A 22,213-nucleotide genomic window follows, 5' to 3' on the forward strand; every position below is an offset into this window, starting at 1 on the left:
TACAAGTCTTTTTTGTATATTTTCCTGGACAAATACATGTTTCATAGGCAACTGAAAGGAGTGCATGCAACACATCTGTCAGCTATGAGTGTCTACATGTGTCCATTACATTGTGCGTGTTAATTGTATTGTTCAGATCCTCCATACATGCCCGGCCCTGTTGTCTTTTGTGATTAGTTACTGATGTAGATGTCTTGTTGTGTTGTTTTGGTACTGGGAATTGAATCCAGGGGCGCTTAACCACTAAGCCGCATCCCCAGCCCTTTTTTGTGTTTTTTTATTTAGAGACAGGATCTCGCTGAGTTGCTGAGGCTGGCTTTGAACTTGCGATCCTCCTGTCTCAGCCTCCTGAACTGCTGGGTCTTTTTTTTTTTTTTTTTTTTCATTTGTTCTAATTTATTTTTTAATTTGAGACAGTTTCACTAAATTGCTGAGTCTGGCCTTGAACTTGCGAAACTCCTGCCTCAGTCTCCTGGGTTTCTGGAATTATAGGCATGTATCACCACACCTGTTTGATAGAATATCTTAAAATCTCCCACTCTGATGGCAGATTTGTGGGTTTTCCTTGTAGTTTTGACTACTTCTACTTTATGTATTTTACAGATGTGCTCTGAAGTCCAAACAACTTTAGAATGACTAAATCTTTTCCTTTTCTTCCTTTTTTTTTTTTTTTTCTTCTTTCCTTTTGACAGTACAGGGGATTGAACCTAGGGGCATGGCACCACTGAACTGCATTCCTAGTCCTTTTTGTTCTATAAGATGGAGTTGTAGTCTCACTAAATTGCCCAGGCCGGCTTCTTACTTCATATCCTCCTGCTTCAGCCTCCCAAATCGCTGGGATTACAGTGATTGTAATCACCTCCACACCCAGAGAATGACCAAATCTTGGTGAAATAAATCTTCTATCAGTGTCTTTACCCTTGTGGTATTAGCTTTTGTTTTAAAGTGTAGAGGAAGGAGGGAAAACTTCTTTCCTCTAACCATCATAGATTCATTGATTTTTGCAAATTAGATTGACAAAAGATAAGTTAAGAAAAGAAAAACAGAAGTTTATGAACATGCACACCACCACACATACACATGGAAGAGCTCAGTGAAGAGTGCTTCCAAGTGATGGTTAGAATTTGGACCTATATGGCATCTCTGCAAAAATATATCATATATATATACAAATTATTTTATATATACAAATTTTATATATATACACAATTATATATTTTATATGCATTTATAAAATTTTATGTATACTACAAAATTTACATATGTATACACAAAAATCTTGTAGATATATATGTGTGTATATATGTATATGCATATATATGTATATGAATTTTTTTCCAGTGCTGGGAATGGATCAGAGGGCCTCACACATGTGAGGTAAGTGCTGTACCACAGAACTACACCCCAGTCCAAACAACAATGATTTAGGTTAGAAGTGACAAGACAAAAGGGAAAGGACTTGGAGTCCCTATTAGCAGGAAAATGTGGGAAGGCAAATATATGGGAAACTCTCGGTAGATAGCTACTTAGCAAAGTTTGTTAGTGTGCTCTTCCTTGATGCCATCTCATCTCTAATGATAAGTTTTTAGCTCTTTCCTGATAAAGACATCTGTGGGGAGCAGGGAAGAGGAGAGGGAGTGGTTTACACCTCACAAGGACAGTAAGAAGCAGCCCCTAGTCAGCCATATGATCATAAGGGAAAACAACCAATAAAACTCTACAGTGGACTGTGTTGGTAAACTGTGATGTTTGATATATTAGGTATATTAAATGCACTTCACCACTGAGATGCCTCCTCAGCCCTTACTATTTTTTTTTATTTTGAGACATGATCTAACTAAGTTGCTGAAGGTCTAAGATGCTGAATCTAAGGCTGGGGAGATAGCTCCGTCAGTACAGTGCTTGCCTTGCAAGCATGAGGCCCTGGGTTCAGTCCCCAGTACCGCAAAAAAAAAAAAAAAAAGATGCTGAATCTAGCGTCAAATTTGTAATCCTCCTCCCAAGCCACTGCAATTTCAGGTGTGTGTCATCATGCATGACTTCAATGCATTTTTAATTTAAATTATTTTCAATTTACAATGGGTTTAGCGTAGTGAATTTCTGTTTCTGCTACATACAACACGACGTTTTGAGGTATATCTATCTGCTATCTAGCTAATGAACATACATTATCATTTTTTTGTTGAGAACATTTTACAACCATTCTCTTAGCATGTTTCAAGAACACAATATATTTTCTACTATGCATTACTTAGGCAAAAATCCTCAAGGGTAGGAACCTAGTTTTATATCTACTCATTCAGGAATTCATCCAAATTTGACCATTGATTACTTAGGTTTCTATGATTGCAAGTAATACTAAGTCTGGTCAATTTATGAAAAATCAAAGATAGTGATATCTCACAGAAATCAAGGAAAACATGGATCTGTAAAGGCAGACTAAGGGCAAACTCAGGAACCAGAAAAAACCCAGAGATCTAATTAAAATAAATCCATAACGTTTGATTTCTTCAGTTCACCACAGTCAGGGTGAATGCACTTTGACTATTTCAAGTCTCCCTATCACCTTGCTCAAGCCCTCAGTTTCAGAGAGGGGGCGCCTAATTGGCCTAGTTTGAGTAACATGCCCTTCACTTGTTTGGAATAGGAAGATGTGTTGGGTACCTCTAGTGACCATCCCACCAAGACAGCATTCATTGAAGAAAAGAGAAATGTTTACGTCAAACAGAAGCAAGAACAAAGGTCAGGCAGTTAGCGTTGAGAGATGATCTGGTAGGGTCAGGAAAATGGCAGCTGAGTTGGGCAGAGAAGACAGAAGCTGATTGAAAGGGAAGGGAAGGTTAATATCTTTAGGACACATCCTCACTCCTGGCTAAAGTCGCCTGCCTCTGGGATATTGAAATTCTAATACCTCCAGAACCCTTTTCCCTGCTATAAGCTGTTGTCAAGGTGACCTCCTTCCAGGGAATTGTTCCTCCCAACAAGGGGCTGTTAATGAATGCCTCCTGGACCTTTGGGTGGCTCCTTCTGCCCTTGGCCCACGTTTTAGTCACAAGTCACTTTGGCCTTGAGTCATGTAGGCAGGATGGTGGTGGAGAGACCATGAGAACAAAGACATTCTAAAATGTTTAAAAGGACCTGGGCACTCCTACTTCTTGGGGACCAGGATACCAACTATGGTCCCCTTCTCCAGGGAGAAGTCTGAGTGTGTTACTATTATTTAAATAAAACTTGCTCTCTACACTTGCCTCTGGGTTTCTCTGGTGTTTAATCTTCACATCTGGGAAACAGAACTCATAACTGGCAGAACTCAAAACTAATAGCTGTTCCCCAGTATCTCTTCTTCCCTTCCTCCATGATATTGAGGTTTTATTGTGCCATGTGCTCTGCCCAGTTAAAAACTCTATTACCAGTCTCTTAGAAGTTGTGTGGGGCCGTGGAACTGAGTTATTGCCAAAAGATACAAACAGGAGTAATATGTGATGTGTCTAGGTTTGTGCCCTTAAAGAATGGGACAAAACTGGGGGGAGGGGGTGTAACTCAGTGGCAGAGCACCTGTTTGGCATATGTAAGACTTTGGGTTCAATCACCAGCAAACCCCACTCAACCAAAACAGAGAGACAAACGTGTTCCTTGGGCCTCCTTAACCCCTTCCCATGGAGCAGAGAAGGCTACAACTATGTAGTGATCTTATGTTGGGCCAGTGGCGGAAGTAAGGCTACTAGATGTAGCAAATAAAAATGTAGAACACCCGGTTACATTTGAATTTCAGATAAGAAAGGAATACTAAAAAAAGAAAAAAAAAAAAAAAAAAAACTGAGCTATTCCCATTTAATATGAACGTAGGCCCAGTGTAGGTAAGAATAGAGCAATAATATACATCCATTTGTTAATAAGTCATATGCTGGTTTATGTTTCAAAAATCTAGTCTATTTTAAAATATGACTATTCTGGTTGTGATGTGAGAGAAAGAAGAGGAAGTTGCTATATCTATCTAGAAAATGAAGTCCTGGACCAGAGTGGAGATTTAAGAATGAAGAAGAATAAACAATTGAAGATAGGTTGAATATCATTTTATTTGTTCTAAGGATATTGTTATTAGTGATATTTGCAGGTTGGGCAGGGCCTAAAAATATGAGAGATTTTTGCTTTCTCAATTATATATTCCTGCAATTTTTTTTTTTTTTTGGTGCTGGGGATTGAACTCAGGGCCTTATGCATACAAGGCAGGCAATCTACCAACTGAGCTATAGCCCCAGCCCCCTGCAATATTTTTATAAGAAAGATCAACATATTTGGCTTTCTAGAAATAAGAAAACTTTTGTATGTTTAAAATAATTATAAAAAGCTAAAAGATAAACACAAATGTGAGAAAAATAGGTGCAAAATAAGTGCTAGGAAAAAAGTTAATGTTCTGAGTACAGTTACATTATAGATTATAGCTGCATTATAGATTTCAGATTTAACACAACAAGGTAAACCATTACATTAAAGATAGTCCCTTATATAGAAACAGAGCAAGAAATGGAAATTAAATCTGCTAAGGTTAATATTTTCAGTAATGCAAGCCAGGTGCTTTGCCAAATGTTTTATACCCATTATCTCATTAAATCCTTGTTACAGCAATAGAAGCTATTATTATTATTATTATTATTATTCTCATTTAGCATATAGGGAAAATGGAGTTTATAAGAATAGAATGATTTGCCTAAGGTCACATAGAGAATACAAGCTGTAGCCAGCATTCTAACCAAGTTTAATTTCATCGCATTATATCGCACTCAGATCTTCAAAAATAAAAGATATCTAGTATTTGAAGAGCTCATTCAATTTTAATTAAATTTTTAACCTTTTATACTGGAAATTTTCACATGAAAAAAATGGAAAGAATAATATAAGGAAGGTTCATTATACCCATCACCTGGCTTCAATAATTATTTATATGTTGCTATTCTTTTTTTCGTTAATTCTTACCTCAAATTCACATTCACACCCTATTTCCCCCCCGCTTTTACCCTGGAGTATTTTTCTTTTTCTTTTCTATCTTTTTTTTTTTAATTCAGTATTGGGAATTAACCCAGGCGTGCTCCACCACTGAGCTCCAACCCCAGTCCTTCGTATTTTGTTTTGAGACAGGGCCTCACTAAGCTGCCCAATTGGCTTCAAACTCAAGGTGCTCCTGCCTCGATCTCCCAGGGTGCTGGGATTGCAGGTGTGCAATACCGTGCTCAGCTGGAGTATTATCCTTAAGTCCCAAGCATTGTATTTCTTTACTCACAAATATTTTAGTATGTTTATCTAATGTACAAGATCTTGAAGAAAAGGAAAGAAGATCACAATAACATTGCCATGTTCCCCCCAAATGAGTAGTAATTCCTTAATATTCTTAATATCCCGTCCAGGTTCAACTTTTCTTACTTGTCTCGGATGTATCTTTTTATGGCTATTCAAATAAAAATCCAAACATAACATACTTATTACACATTAGACTTCTCTTAAGTCTCTTAATTTATGACAGTGCCCTTTCCTTGTTTTCCTCCTTTTCTTCGTGTTTTTAAATGTGGCAACATGAATTCACCATGTAATGTGCCACGTATTTGTTGAAGTAGGGCTATTTGTCCTGCTGAATTTCTCACATTCTGGATCAGGCTGACAGTTTCCTCCTGTTGTCATTAACAGGTCCTTCTAGTTTCCATGTCTCTCTCTTTTTTGGGGGGGATCGAACCCAGGGCCTTGTGCTTACAAGGCAAACACTCTACCAACTGAGCTATCTCCCCAGCCCCCTCCATGTCTCTTGTAAGCTAGTAGTTAGTTAAAGAGGCTTGATTACATTCAGGTTCAAGTTTGAAAAAATAAAAATTTTTGGCAAACATAACACATAGCTGGTGTAATAGCTTACATTTTAAATACATTATGTAACTGATTTATTAAGCAGTGAATCTGTGATTATAATCAATATCATGGTTTTTCTTCTCGACTGCTACCTTCACACAGGCAGATCTCCCTTTTCAGCCTCAGATGACCACTCAGGCAGATGCCTGATCTTTGGTGTCACTCTCAAATGTGAGAGAAGTTTCACTTTTAGCTAAGGAAAATTGTGGTTGAGTACACATTAAACTTTAATTTCTCACCCCTTTCAAACTGCCTCTCTGACCCTCTCTGTTCCTCCTCTTTCCTGTCTAGCTGTCAGGTAGGGACCAACATGAAGGAGATGTTACATGGCTTGTCTTCTATTGTGTCTTCTTGGTCCATGACAAACATCATGCACTCTTGCCCAGTCGAATGGTGGCAGTGTAGCTTGCTTCACAGCAACCCTCTGTCCTTTCCCTGCCACTGGGCGTAGCTCCAGCCTACCTCTAGTCTTCAGATTTCTTTAGACCCTTCAAACTCCCTTTTCAGTTTCTCCACAAACTCACTTGTGCTTTCCTATAGTAACAGGGGGCAAACCTACACATCCCTCCAGCCCAGCAAGCATCTGGCCAGAGAGCAAACCCTAGCATCCCATCCTGGCTAGTGCCCCAAGTTCTCTAAAGGGCTGTCTTACTACCTCTCCTCACTTGGCCCTGTCCCATGTAGGACGGGGATGAAATGCTGCCCAAGTGCTCTCTTCTTAGGTGTATAAACATGACTCTGCCCTAAGGAATCTCTGGTCTTTTCTATAAGCTACTGGGAGTGATAGTTGCTGGGTCAGGAATTTTTTCTGTGTCAGAGTAAGACCTGTGCATGTGTTAAAATGTAGGATTCCTTCTTTTTCATTGTTGGCCCACTAAAGATTTATTCTAAGTTCTCGGGCAACAGGAAAATCCTAATATGTATTTATATACATTTATTAAGTTTTATCCTCAACTTCACTTTATAGTTTTACTAAATATACAGAATTTCCTAGTTTACTTTTAAATGAATGAATTAGAAAAAACTGAAATTTACATAATACTCTCCAGGATTTCTTATCTCTTTCTCTCTCTCTCTCTCTCTCTCTCTCTCTCTCTCTCTCTCTCTCTTCATGTATTAATGGGATGTTATAAAACTCATGAACAAGAGTAAACAAATTCTTGTCTTCTGTTCTTATTCAAGGAGACTTGGGTGGTCTACCAAATATCACCATCAACAGAAGATAAAAATGGAAAACATTTCTAAAATCAGCAGAAGATAAAGAAGCAGGCCACAATGACATGTCAATTACATTATTTAAAAATAAATGGATGAATTAATATACCCAGTCTTCTTTAACATGTCAGCATTTGGACATAGAATCATGCACTATTCAATTCTCATGCTTTATTGGATACTGCCTATAACCATTGTAATTGATGTGTTAAGTTCTATGTGCATTTTTAAATTAATGGGTTTAATTACAATTGCTAGGTAGAGAATTGCTTATTTAAGTTCTTAAGTAGAACTAGAATTAGGAAATGAAAAGAAGGCCTACTGACTCATTGAAGTCACCAGAAAACATTTTTATTTTTCGCTAAGCCAAAATAGGAGCAAATAATAAACTCAGAGCTGCATGGTAGAGAATCAGTGTTTATGGATAAATGTGGAGTGGGGAAAAAAAAGACCAGCTCTATTACATCAAATCAGGCTTAAGTAAAGGGTTTTTAAAAATATGTGGGATGCTTCTGGATGTTTATGGTCAATTGAATCATATTAAGCATACTCTGGACATAGCAGGTTAATTATGCCTGGATCTAAGTATTATATATTCAAAATGTATGCACCTAGCAGAGCTCCCTGCTCATACAAGGGGAGAGATTTGTGGAAGAAAGAAGGGAGGGAGGCCTGGGAAAAGGGAAGGGAGGAGGAAAAAAAGAAGGAAAAGAAGAAAAAGAGATTGTTTTTTATTCATTTCAACATCTGAGTAAGCATAAATTGGCTAATGGTCTTTTCATAGTGTGGTCAAAATGTTGATTTTTAAACCTAATTATACAAATTAAAGTAATAGTTTCATAAAAAGCATGTTATGGTAATAATTGAAAGGATGACAATGCAATATGACTTTGGAAAAGTTACGTTGAGCATTTGGGTATTTTTTTTTACATTTTTTTATTAAATTTTTTTATTTTTTACAGACTGCAATTTGATTCATTGTACACAAATGGGGTACAACTTTTCATTTCTATGGTTGTACACAATGTAGATTCACACCATTCATGTAATCATACCTATACGAAGGGTAATACTGCCTGTCTCATTCTACTATCTTTCTTTCCCCTACCCCCCTACTCCATTTTCCTCTACACCATCCAAAGTTCCTTCATTCTTCTCTTCCCCTGCCCCGCCACCCCGCCTCGTTATGTATCATCATCCACTTATCAGAGAAAACATTCGGTCTTTGATTTTGGGAGCTTGGTCTATTTCATTTAGCATATTTTCCAATTTCATTCATTTACCAGCAAATGCCATAATTTTATTTTTCTTTATGGCTGAGTAATATTCCATTGTGTATATATACCACAGTTTCTTTTTTTTTTTTTTTTTTTTTTTTGGTGCCGGGGATCGAACCCAGGGCCGCAAGCACTCTACTGACTGAGCTATCTCCCCAGCCCCTACCACAGTTTCTTTATCCATTCATCAATTGAAGGGCATCTAGGTTGGTTCCACAATCTAGCTTGTGAACTGAGCTGCTATGAACATTGATGTGGCTGCATCACTGTAGTATGCTGATTTTAAGTTCTTTGGGTATAAACCGAGGAGTGGGATAGCTGGGTCAAATGGTGGGTCCATTCCAAGTTTTCTAAGGAATCTCCACACTTCTTTCCATAGTGGCTGCACCAATTTGCAACCCTACCAGCAATGTATGAGTGTACTGTTTTCCCCACATCCACGCCGACATTTATTATTGCTTGTGTTCTTGATAATAGTCATTCTAATTGGATTTAGATGAAATTTTAGGGTGGTTTTAATTTGCATTTCTTTGATTACTAGGGATGATGAGCACTTTTTCATGTATTTGTTGATCACCTGTATATCTTCTGTGAAGTGTCTGCCCAGTTCCTTAGCCCATTCATTGATTGGGTTCTTTGCATTTTTGGTATGAAGTTTTTTAAGTTCTTTATAAACTTGGGAGAATAGTGCTCGGTCTGATGTGTGTGTAAAAGATTTTCTCTCACTCTGTAGGTTCTCTTTTCATATTATTGATTGTTTCCTTAACTGAGCAAAAAGCTCTGTAGTTGAGTCTATCCCATTTATTGATTCTTGCTTTTATTTCTTGCACTGTGGGGGTTAAGAAAGTCTGGTCCTAAGCCAACATGATGGAGATTTGGGCCTACTTTTTCTTCTATTTGGTTAAGGGTCTCAGGTCTAATTCCTAGATCCATTTTGAGTTGAGTTTTGTACAGGGTGAGAGATAGGGGTTTAATTTCATTTTACTGCATATGGATTTCCAGTTTTGCCAGCACCATTTATTGAAGAGGCTATCTTTTCTCCATTGTAACTTTTTGGTACCCTTGTCTAATATGAGATAACTGTACTTATGTGGTTATGTCTTCTATCCTGTACCATTGATCTACCTGTCTATTTTGGTGCCAGTACCATGCTGTTTTTGTTACCATTGCTCTATAGTGGAGTTTAAGGTCTGATATTGTGATACCCCCTGGATCACTCTTCCTGCCCATGATTGCTCTGGTGATTCTGAGTCTTTTGTTCTTCCAGATGAATTTCTTGATTGCTTTCTCTATTTCTATGAGAAATGTCATTGGGATTTTAATTGGAATTGCATTAAATCTGTATAGCACCTTTGGAAGTATGGCCATTTTGACAATATCAATTCTGCCTATCCACGAACCTTTCCATCTTCTAAAGTCCTCTTCAATTTCTTTCTTTAATGTTCTGTAGTTTTCATTGTAGAGGTCTTTCAACTCTGACATCATGATTAACTTTGTAACATTCCAAAATATCAAGTCATTCATTCATTCTCCTAGAAACCACATTTTCCAAGTCATTTGAATTTAATTCCAAATGTATTTAAACACAAAGTCCTAATAATTAATAGAAAGCAAACATGACATTAAGAAATCCAATGTAGACTGCATGTTTAAGGGAAACCTGATAAGATAGAATTACAGAGCAAGACAACGTATTAGTCATTCTTCCCAATCTTTTATGGGCAGATTTCAATATTATCCTTTGTCTGCATAAGAGTCTTGGATGAGACCCAGCTATCCCACTCCTTGGCCTATACCCAAAGGACTTAAAATCAGCATACTACAGAGATACAACCACATCAATGTTCATAGTTGCTCAGTTCACAATAGCCAGATTGTGGAACCAACCTAGATGTCCTTCAATTGATGAATGGATAAAGAAACTGTGGTATATATATACAATGGAATATTACTCAGCCATAAAGAATGATAAAATTATGGCATTTGCAGGCAAATGGATGAAATTGGAGATATCATGCTAAGTGAGATAAGCCAATCTCAAAAAACCAAAGGACGGAGCTGGGGAGATAGCTCAGTTGGTAGAGTGCTTGCCTTGCAATGCCTTGCAAGCACAACGCCCTGTGTTCGATCCCCAGCACCGCAAAAAAAAAAAAAAAAAAAAAAAAACCCAAAGGACGAATGATATCACTAATAAGTGAATGATGACACATAATGGGGGGTGGGAGGGGTTAGTGTTAGGGTTAGAGTTAGATTTAGGGAGGGGGGCAAGAATGGAGGAAGGAAGGACTGTATAGAGGGAAAAGAGGGGTGGGAGGGGTGGGGGGGAAGGGAAAAAATAATAGAATGAATCAAACAGCATTACTCTATGTAAATTTATGATTACACAAATGGTATGCCTTTACGCCATGTGCAAACAGAGAAACAACATGTATCCCATTTGTTTACAATAAAAAAAAAAAAAGAGTCTTGGATGAAAATACCGAGAGGGGCACAGCCATAGTCCTGTGAGATTCAACTAAAGACTGCATCCCTTAAACTCCCACTCTCCCTCTCCATTGCATAGAATTACTGTCCAACCTGCTATTCATTTCCCATGTGGTATTATCCTTCACCCCTCATTTCATCCTCTTGGAGAAAAACACAAGAACCTAAAGAGAAACATTATGAAATGGCTTCATGGCCAAAGTCACCCTTTTTGGTATTTTATATATCCTCTAGTACTGCTCTTCAAACATCATGACTTTAATTTCTTGTGCACAGAATACACATTCCATACACATAGAGTTCAGATTCATTTTGGAATCATTGTGTCCACACTGATAAAGCTGTTAGACATCACAATTAGAACTGAACAAAATAGATGTGATTCCTGAATTTTAGAATGGTTTCATCTTTTGAGAAAGAGTCATTACATAAATCAATAAGAAAAAATAGGAGATTGAAAGTGTGTTATGAAGGAAGAAATTAGGCTTCTAGGGGCCAGAACAGCAAGGGGTAGAGAATTAAAAACTTCTCTGAGGAATCAATGTTTCATTAAGACCATAATTGGGAGTTATTCAGAATATTCTGGTTTAGTGAGAAGAGAAGTGTGCCTACGAGTTAGGACAGTGTAGATCTCATCTTATCCTGCACAGGAAGTGTAATGGTTAATTTGAATTGTCAACTTGATTGGATTGAGATGTGGATGATTAAGAGGCTTCTGGGTGTGTCAATGAGGGTGTGTCTAGTGTCTAGGAATGATTGGAATGTGGGATAGTGAACTGAAGTAGAGACCTTCCCTAAGCGTGGGCAGCACTGCCCAATAGGATGGAATAAAAGTTGGAAAAACAAGGAAGCAGATGCAGATGTAAGCTCAACTCTTCTTGAGCAGGTTCTTGATTGCTGCCTTGATGGATTGTCCAGGATATCAGACTCTCCCTTCTTCTCTTCCAAAGTGGACTCTGCCAGTGATTCTCCAGGATGTTTCCAGAAGCCTTGATCTTGGACTAGGGTAGCACTGTTGATCCCTCTTGTTCTGGGGTTTCTGCCTCTTGGACTGCTCAGCTACTGGTTCTTCCAGCTCTCCAGCCTGCAGACGGCCACTGTGGACTATCCAGCTTCTGGTCATGTAAGCCAATCTAATAAATTCCCTTTTTATAATTATACTTCCTGTTGATTCTGTTCCTCTAGAGAATCCTGACCAATACAAAATCAGCAAACTACACAGAGGTATGGGCTGGTTGGAAATTAAAAGCTGAAAAAAATATGATTAAGAAAGGCTGGGGATATAGCTCAGTTGGTAGAGTGCTTACCTCGCAAGCACAAGGCCCTGGGTTCAATCCCCAGCACCAAAAAAAAAAAATCTATCTATCTATATCTATATCTATATCTATATCTATCTATCTATATATATGTATATATGATTAAGAAATAAAGACAAAGGACACAAGAAATATAGTTAAAGCAGGAGCTTTATGGGTGGAAAAGACCTGATGGGTCTGATCCTAACAAAAGAAAAAGGCCTGCGAATGCTTTATTTATAGTGTAACACATCAAAGGGGGATTTATTGTGAGAAAAACTTTTTCAAAATAAACAAGAAGTGAGAGGCTGTAGGAAGTGGACCTGATTGGAGACTTGTCACTTGCACAGTAGTTCTTCCTCCTCCAGGCACCTGGCACCTCAAGGCTATTTGGGTGCTATTTGGGAGTGGTGTTTGAACTTAAGAGCTATCTGGACCAATAAAGTTGGCCATATCATAGAATTATTTTTGAGCAGGAGGTTGCCAAGGCAACAGAGCTATCTGAGATGGGTAAGATGTCATCGAGAGTTCTCTGAGGGTCGCAACTCTGTTTAGAGATAGCTTAGACAGGCCCACAATTCATTTGAGGCTCCCAACATGTTAGGGAAGCCTGGGGCCACTAGGACTGGAACAGATGGGGTAAGAGGTGAGAGTGAAAGAGTCAGGTCAGGAACCCAGATGCCATGGGGCTTAGGAGGCCACATACTATATTTTATCCTGGCTGTCAACCCCTGAAGGTTTTAAGTAGGTCTAGTGTGATTTGGGTTCTCTGCCTTGTGCTTACTGACTAGCATTGAATATTTACAGATAAATAGATTAAACAATGAATCAATGATACAGTGTATATATGCCATTTCTGAGTTCTGCCAACCTCAGGAAATTAAATTGTTTTGATATAACTTTTTCTTAGGAAACATAGTAGAAATTTATTAATTTTTAGTCAGTTACATTTATTGTCCCTTTCTACCAGTCCTACATTTTATTCGGGGTAATATGTTGTGATGTTTAATTTTGCATGTCAACTTGAGCTAAGGGATACCCAGATAGCTAATAAAATGATTTTTCTGGGTGTTATCATGAAGGTATTTCTGGAAGAACTCAACTGTTGAACCAATGACTGATCAAGAAGATGTGGGTGTGCATCATCCAAAGCATAGAGGCCCAAATAGAGCAAAAAAGGCAGGAAAAGTGTGAATTCACTCTTTTCTTGAGCTGGAACAGCCATCTTCTCCTGTCCTGGGACACTGGAGCTCCGAGTCCTCAGGCTCTGGATTCTAGGATTTATACTAGGATCTGGTCCCCTTCCCCCATTCTCAGACCTTTGACAAATTATACCACTAGTTTTCCAGTTTGCAGACAGCATATTGTGGGGCTCCTGGCCTCCATAATCACATAAGCCAATTCCCATAATCTCCTTGTGTGTATCCACATGTCCCAGTAGGTCTGTTTCTCTGGAGAATACTAATACATACACCTCCCCATAATGAGCATCCTTGGTTCCTCATTCATCCTTTACCAGGAAGCAGACGTGAAAACCAAGCTATTCCAACCAGACTCTCTCTCAGGAATTAAAATCTTTGTTGAGTAATTACTAGCAGGAAACATATTTGAAGGAATTTAATTCAGACTTGGAAATTTGAAAAAGCTGCTTGTATTACAGGCTCTAGTGCGCATGACTTCCCTGGCATCTGCTCTGGTCTCAAGCTTGAGTCCTTAACTTTTCATTTTTCATCCCAATGAAAGTTCCACCAGTAAATTCATTTTTTCATTAAAATGTCCAGCATGAGTTTTTGTCACTTAACAATAGAAATATCACCATAACTGACTGAAAATTTATTTTAGCTCTGAATGATGATCACATTTGGGTCTGAAGTTTTAAAAACCTCTCTTTAGAGATATTACTTGTTCATTTCCAATCTAATGACATCTTGAACATTTTCTTTTACAGTTCAAAGTTGGAATACACATTTGAGGCTAAAAGATTTGAAATCCTTGAAAACAGTTAAGTTCTCTCTCACATTTACTTAGGAAAAGACAAATCTGCAATTTCCTAATGCGGTTTTGTCTTTGCCCTTTGTTCTTTATTTTTGGTGCATTTATTTCATGTGTTCTTTGAGGAGAGACCACTCTCCGTTCTTTCAACAGTATTTTCCAAGTGTGTTCCACAGAACACTAGTTCCATGCTTCCTGATTAAAAAAAAGAGCGAGAGAGAGTCAATAGTTCTTACATAGGGTGAATGGCAGTCAAGACTTTGCCCTGGGACTGGGGAGATAGCTCAGTCAGTAGAGTGCTTGCCTTGCAAGCACAAGGCCCTGGGTTCAATCCCCAGCACAAAAAAAAAAAAAAAAAAAAAAAAAAAAAAAAAAAAAAAAAAAAAAAAGACTTTGCCCCTTTATCAGGATTTTGGAAAACACTGTCCAATTCAAAGCATCTAAATAACCCTGCAGTAAAGAGACCTGAGTATTTCCTCAGAATTTTCCAAATGTTTCTGATCATGACAACCCTTCCTCTTGCAAAATCTATTCTAGAACTAGCATTTTGTGGAGCCGCTTTGAGAAGTTGCTTCTAAAGCTTGAAGCAAAACGAAAGTGGGATTTTTCCCAAGTTTTTTTTTTTTTTTTTTTTTGAGCCTATTGTGAATTGGGGTAGTTTTCCTAATTTCTCTTTCAGAGGATTCATCTCTTATGAATAGAAATGCATTAGATTTATGAGTGTTGATTTTATATCCTGCTACTTTGCTGAATTAATTTATGAGTTCTAGAAGTTTTTGGATGGAATTTTTTGAGTCCGCTAAACAAATTAGAGAAATGCAAATCAAAATTAAGATTTCATCTCACTCCAATCAGAATGGCAGTTTTCAAGAATACAAGTAACAATAAATGTTGGCAAGGATGTCAGGGAAAAGGTACACTCATCCATTGCTGGTGGGAATACAAATTGGAGCAACCATTATGGAAAGCACTATGGAGATTCCTCAGAAAACTTGGAATGGAACCACCATTTGAGCCAGTTATCCCACTCCTCTGTTTATACCCAAAGGACTTCAAATCAACATACTACAGTGACACAGTCACATCAATGTTTATAGCAGCTCAAGTCACATTAACTAAACTATAGAACCTACCTAGATGCCTTTCAACAGATGAATGGATAAAGAAAATGTGATATATATATGAAGGAATATTACTCAGCTTTAAAGAAGAATGAAATTCTGACATTTGCTGGTAAATGGATGGCATTAGAGAATATCATGCTAAGTGAAATAAGCCAAACCCAAAAAACTGAAGACTGAATGTTTTCTCTGATGTGGAAGTTAATTCACAATGAAGGAGGTTGTAGGGAAGAATAGAGTTACTTTATATTAGGTAGAGAGGAATGAAGGGAAGGGAAGGGTTATGGGGGAAGGAATGATAGTAGAGTGAAACAGACCTCATGTACATATATGACTGCGTGACCGATGTGATTCCACAATATGTATAGTCAGAAAAATGAGAACTTATACTCCATTTATGTATGATTCATCAAAATGTATAAATGCATTCTCCTGTCATATACAAGTAATTAGGACAAATAAAATTTAAAAATTAAAAATTAAAAAAAATGTATAAGTTTATTCTGTCATGTACAACAAATTAGAACAAAATTTTTAAAAATTTTAAATGTAGGATTTTTCCATTTTTCTCTCTGCTGTCTGTTAACATAGCATCATGTTCATTTGACAATGGGGTAATTCCTTTTCCCATTTCTCCTGCTTCAAATACACCTTTTTTTTTTTTTTTTTTTTGAGACCGTAATCACACTGAAATTTATTTTCTAATCAGAATATTTTTTTTTTAATTTTTTTACATTTACATAGGGTAATGATGTTTATTTTATTTTTCCCCTCCCCCCACCCCTCCCACCCCTCTTTTCCCTCTACACAGTCCTTCTTTCCTTCATTCTTGCCGCTGTCCTTAGCCTAACTCTAAACCTAACCCTAAAGCTAATGCTAGCCCCTCCCACCCCCCATTATATGTCCTCATCCGCTTATCAGCGAGATCATTCGTCCTTTAGTTTTTTGAGATTGGCTTATCTCACTTAGCATGATATTCTCCAATTTCGACCATTTGCCTACAAATGCCATAATTTTATCATTCTTCATTGCGGAGTAATATTCCATTGTATAAATATGCCACAGTTTCTTTATCCATTCATCAACTGAAGGGCATCTAGGTTGGTTCCACAATCTGGCTATGGTGAATTGAGCAGCAATGAACATTGATGTGGCTGTATCTCTGTAGTATGCTGATTTTAAGTCCTTTGGGTATAGGCCAAGGAGTGGGATAGCTGGGTCAAATGGTGTTTCCATTCCAAGCTTTCTGAGGAATCTCCACACTGCTTTCCAGAGTGGCTGCACTAATTTGCAACCCCACCAGCAATGTATGAGTGTTCCTTTTTCACCACATCCTCGCCAACACCTATTGTTGCTTGTATTCTTGATAATCGCCATTCTAATTGGGGTGAGATGAAATCTTAGGGTAGTTTTGATTTGCATTTCCCTTATTACTAGGGATGTTGAACATTTTTTCATATATCTGTTGATTACTTGTACATCTTCTTCTGTGAAGTGTCTGTTCATTTCCTTAGCCCATTTGTTGATTGGATTATTTGTATTCTTCGTGTAGAGTTTTTTGAGTTCTTTATAGATTCTGGAAATTAGCGCTCTATCTGAGGTATGGTTGGCAAAGATATTCTCCCACTCTGTAGGCTTTCTCTTCACATTTCTGATAGTTTCCTTTGCTGAGAGAAAGCTTTTAAGTTTGAATCTATCCCAGTTGTTGATTCTTGCTTTTATTTCTTGTGCTATGGGAGTCCTGTTAAGGAAATCTGATCCTGAGCCAACAAGTTGAAGATTTGGACCTACTTTTTCTTCTATAAGATGCAGGGTCTCTGGTCTGATTCCGAGGTCCTTGATCCATTTTGAGTTGAGTTTTGTGTAGGGTGAGAGATAGGGGTTTAATTTCATTCTATTGCATATGGTTTTCCAGTTTTCCCAGCACCATTTGTTGAAGAGGCTATCTTTTCTCCATTGCATATTGTTGGAACCTTTGTCTAGTATGAGAAAATTGTATTTATTTGGGTTTGTGTCCATGTCCTCTATTCTGTACCATTGATCTACCTGTCTATTTTGGTACCAATACCATGCCGTTTTTGTTACTATTGCTTTGTAATAGAGTTGAAGATCTGGTATTGCAATACCCCCTGCTTCGCTCTTGCTACTGAGGATTGCTTTACCTATTCTAGGTTTTTTATTCTTCCAGATGAATTTCATAATTGCTTGCTCTATTTCTGCAAGGTACATCATTGGGATTTTAATTGGAATTGCATTGAATCTGTATAGCACTTTAGGTAGTATAGCCATTTTGACGATATTAATTCTGCCTATCCAGGAACATGGGAGATCTTTCCATCTTCTAAGGTTTTCTTTAATTTCTTTCTTTAGTGTTCTGTAGTTCTCATTGTAGAGGTCTTTCACCTCTTTTGTGAGATTGATTCCCAAGTATTTTATTTTTTTCGATGCTATTGTGAATGGGGTAGTTTTCCTAATTTCTCTTTCTGAAGATTCATCACTTATGTATAAAAATGCATTGGATTTATGAGCATTGATCTTGTAACCTGCTACTTTACTGAATTCACTTATGAGTTCTAAAAGTTTTCTGGTGGAATTTCCAGGTTCCTCTAAATATATAATCATGTCATCAGCGAACAGGGATAGTTTGAGTTCTTCTTTTCCTATTCGTATCCCTTTAATTTCTTTGGTCTGTCTAATTGCTCTGGCTAGAGTCTCAAGGACGATGTTGAATAGAAGCGGTGAAAGAGGGCATCCCTGCCTTGTTCCAGTTTTTAGGGGGAACGCTTTCAGTTTTTCACCATTTAGAATGATATTAGCCATGGGCTTAGCGTAGATTGCCTTTATAATGTTTAGGAATGTTCCCACTACCCCAATTTTTTCTAGTGTTTTGAGCATGAAGGGATGCTGTATTTTATCAAATGCTTTTTCTGCATCTATTGAAATAATCATGTGATTCTTAACTTTAAGTCTGTTGATATGGTGAATGACATTTATTGATTTCCGAATGTTGAACCAACCTTGCATCCCTGGGATAAAACCCACTTGATCGTGGTGCATTATCTTTTTAATATATATTTGTATGCGATTTGCTAAAATTTTGTTGAGAATTTTTGCATCAATGTTCATTAAGGATATTGGTCTGAAATTTTCTTTCCTCGATGTGTCTCTGTCTGGTTTAGGTATCAGGGTGATATTGGCTTCATAGAACGAGTTTGGTAGGGTTCCCTCCTCTTCTATTTCATGGAATAGTTTGAGGAGTATTGGAATGAGCTCTTCTTTAAAGGTTTTGTAGAACTCGGCTGAGAACCAATCTGGTCCTGGACTTTTCTTTGTTGGTAGGCTTTTGATGACCTCTTCTATTTCATTGCTTGAAATTGGTTTATTTAAATTGTGTATGTCCTCCTCGTTCAGTTTAGGTAGTTCATATGTCTCTAGAAATTTGTTGATGTCTTCGAGGTTTTCTGTTTTGTTGGAGTATAGATTTTCGAAATAGCTTCTAATTATGTTTTGTATTTCACTCGTGTCTGTTGTGATGTTTCCTTGTTCATTCCGAATTTTAGTAATTTGAGTTTTCTCCCTCTTTCTCTTTGTTAGTGTGGCTAAGGGTTTATCAATTTTATTTATTTTTTCAAAGAACCAACTATTTATTTTGTTAATTTTTCCAATTGTTTCTTTTGTTTCGATTTCGTTGATTTCAGCTCTGATTTTAACTATTTCCTGTCTTCTACTACTTTTGGTATTGGTCTGCTCTTCTTTTTCTAGCGCTTTGAGCTGTAGTGTTAAGTCGTTTATTTGTTGATTTCTACTTCTTTTTTTGAATGCACCCCATGAAATAAATCTTCCTCTAAGTACTGCTTTCATAGTGTCCCAGAGATTTTGATATGATGTGTCTTTGTTCTCGTTTACTTCTAAGAATTTTTTTATTTCCCTCCTGATGTCTTCTGTTATCCATTCATCATATAATAGTGTATTATTTAGTCTCCAGGTATTGGAGAAGTTCCTGTTTTTTATTCTGTCATTTATTTCTAATTTCAATCCATTATGATCTGATAGAGTACAAGGTAGTATCTCTATCTTCTTGTATTTGCTAACAGTAGCTTTGTGGCATAAAATATGGTCTATTTTAGAGAAGGATCCATGTGCTGCTGAGAAGAAAGTGTATTCGTTCTTTGTTGGATGGTATATTCTATATATGTCCATTAAGTCTAAATCGCTGATTGTGTTGTTGAGATCTATAGTTTCTTTATTCAATTTTTGTTTGGACGATCTATCCAGTGGTGAGAGAGGTGTGTTAAAATCACCTAGTATTATTGTGTTGTGGTCTATTTGAATTCTGTAATTGAGAAGGATTTGTTTGACGTACATGGATGAGCCAATGTTCGGGGCATAGATATTTATGATTGTTATGTCTTGCTGATTTATGCTTCCCTTAAGCAGCATGTAATGTCCTTCTTTATCCCTTCTGATTAGTTTTGGTTTGAAGTCCACATTATCTGAGATGAGGATGGATACTCCAGCTTTTTTGCTGTGTCCGTGTGCATGGTATGTTTTTCCCCATCCTTTCACCTTTAGTCTATGGGTGTCTCTTTCTATGAGGTGAGTCTCTTGCAGGCAGCATATTGTTGGATTTTTCTTTTTAATCCAATCTGCCAGTCTGTGTCTTTTGATTGATGAATTCAGGCCATTAGCATTCAGGGTTATTATTGTGATATGATTTGTATTCCCAGTCAATTGACTCATATTTGTTTTTGACATGATTTGGTTTCTCCTTTATTTGGCTATTCCTTTAGGCTAGCGCCTCCTGTTGCTGATTTGCATCGTTGTTTTTCATCTCTTCCTCATGGAATATTTTGCCGAGAATGTTCTGTAATGCTGGCTTTCTTTTTGTAAATTCCTTTAGCTTTTGTTTATCATGGAAGGATCTTATTTCATCGTCAAATTTGAAGGTAAGTTTTGCTGGGTATAAGATTCTTGGTTGGCATCCGTTTTCTTTCAGGGCTTGGTATATGTTGTTCCAGGCCCTTCTAGCTTTTAGGGTCTGGATTGAAAAATCTGCTGATATTCTTATTGGCTTCCCTCTGAATGTAATTTGATTCTTTTCTCTCGCGGCCTTTAAAATTCTGTCTTTATTTTGTATGTTAGGTATTTTCATAATAATGTGCCTTGGTGTGGGTCTGTTGTAATTTTGTATGTTTGGAGTTCTATAAGCCTCTTGTACTTGGTTTTCCATTTCATTCTTCAGATTTGGGAAATTTTCTGTTATTATTTCATTGAATAGATTGTTCATTCCTTTGGTTTGTTTCTCTAAGCCTTCCTCAATCCCAATAATTCTTAAATTTGGCCTTTTCATGATATCCCATAATTCTTGTAGATTCTGTTCATGATTTCTTACCATCTTTTCTGTTTGGCCAACTTTGCTTTCAAGATTAAATAATTTGTCTTCAATGTCTGAGGTTCTGTCTTCCAGGTATTCTATCCTATTGGTTATGCTTTCTATGGAGTTTTTAACTTGGTTTATTGTTCCTTCATTTCAAGTATTTCAGTTTGTTTTTTTTTCAGTATCTCTAACTCTTTATTGAAATGATCTCTTGCTTCCCGTATTTGGTCTTTTAACTGTTGATTGGTGCGATCATTTAATGCCTGCATTTGCTCTTTCATCTCCTCCTTCAATGCCTGCATTTGCTCTTTCATCTCCTCATTAGCTTCCCTGATCGTTTTAATTACGTACATTCTGAACTCCCTTTCTGACATTTCTTCTGCTGTGCTGTCATTGGGTTTTATTGATGTAGTATCTAGGTTTGTTTGGGACATTTTCTTCCCTTGTTTTCTCATATTGGTCAGTTGTCAGTGGGACCCTGAGATATTGCAGTTTTCCGCTACTGGCTTATAGTGTCCCGGTAGATTTCCAGTGTATCACCTCCCAGCCTTCAGTAGCCTGATGTCTTGGAGGAATCTGATAAAGCAGCTCATCCGAAGAAAACTGCCCCTAGCCCCCTACTGGTTGCACGGTTTGGAACTGGCTCTGTGCGGAAATGCTCTCACTGTGGGCCTGCGCCGTGCAGCTGGCCGTGTGGGAGGAGCCCACTGCCGGAGTGTGGAAGGCTACCTTGGGAAGACTCTAGCTGCCCTGCCCGGCTCCAATAAGCCACCTCTATCTGGGCCTGCCACCCGGGCCGAGCTTTACCCAGTGGGCAGACTCACCTGTGGCTCTATTTCAGTCCGAGTCTCTCAATGCCTCTCCTTCTTAACTCCTGGGTTCTGGAGCGACTGGGGGTGCAGTCTCCCTCTAGGCCGCCATCTTGGATCACCCCGTGAAGAGAGCCTGCAGCCGGAGTGGGCAGAGCCGCCTGAAGAGGTCTCTGGCTGCCCTGCCCTAATCCCAGAGGCTGCTTGCTGATCGCGGCTCTCCGCTGGTTCGTTGCCGGAGTACGCTGCGCTGCAGGGGCTCCGGGACTCGGAGCTTGTTCTGGTCAGAAAGGCTCCCACTAGCGGGCCAGTTCTGTTCCGAGAACCTGGAGTAGCTGGCTGTGTGGGCGGGGCCCACCGCCGGAGTGCGCAGGGCTGCCTGTGGATGACTCTAGCTGCCCTGCCCGGCTCCGATAAGCCACCTCGATCTGGGCCTGCCACCCGGGCCGAGCTTTACCCAGTGGGCAGACTCACCCGTGGCTCTATTTCAGTCCGAGTCTCTCAATGCCTCCCCTTCTTAACTCCAGGGTTCTGGAGCGACTGGGGGTGCAGTCTCCCTCTAGGCCGCCATCTTGGATCGCCTCAAATACACCTTGAATATTCTTTTACTTATTGTTCTTTTTAGGTTTTTTTTTTTTTTTTTTGATACAGGGATATGAATCCAGGCGTGCCTAACCACTGAGCCACACCCCCAGCCCTTTTTATTTTTTAATTTTGAAACGGTCTCATTAGGTTGCTTCCAGCTTCACTA

Source organism: Sciurus carolinensis, chromosome 4 (genome assembly GCF_902686445.1).
Source record: "Sciurus carolinensis chromosome 4, mSciCar1.2, whole genome shotgun sequence".
Lineage (NCBI taxonomy): Eukaryota > Metazoa > Chordata > Mammalia > Rodentia > Sciuridae > Sciurus > Sciurus carolinensis.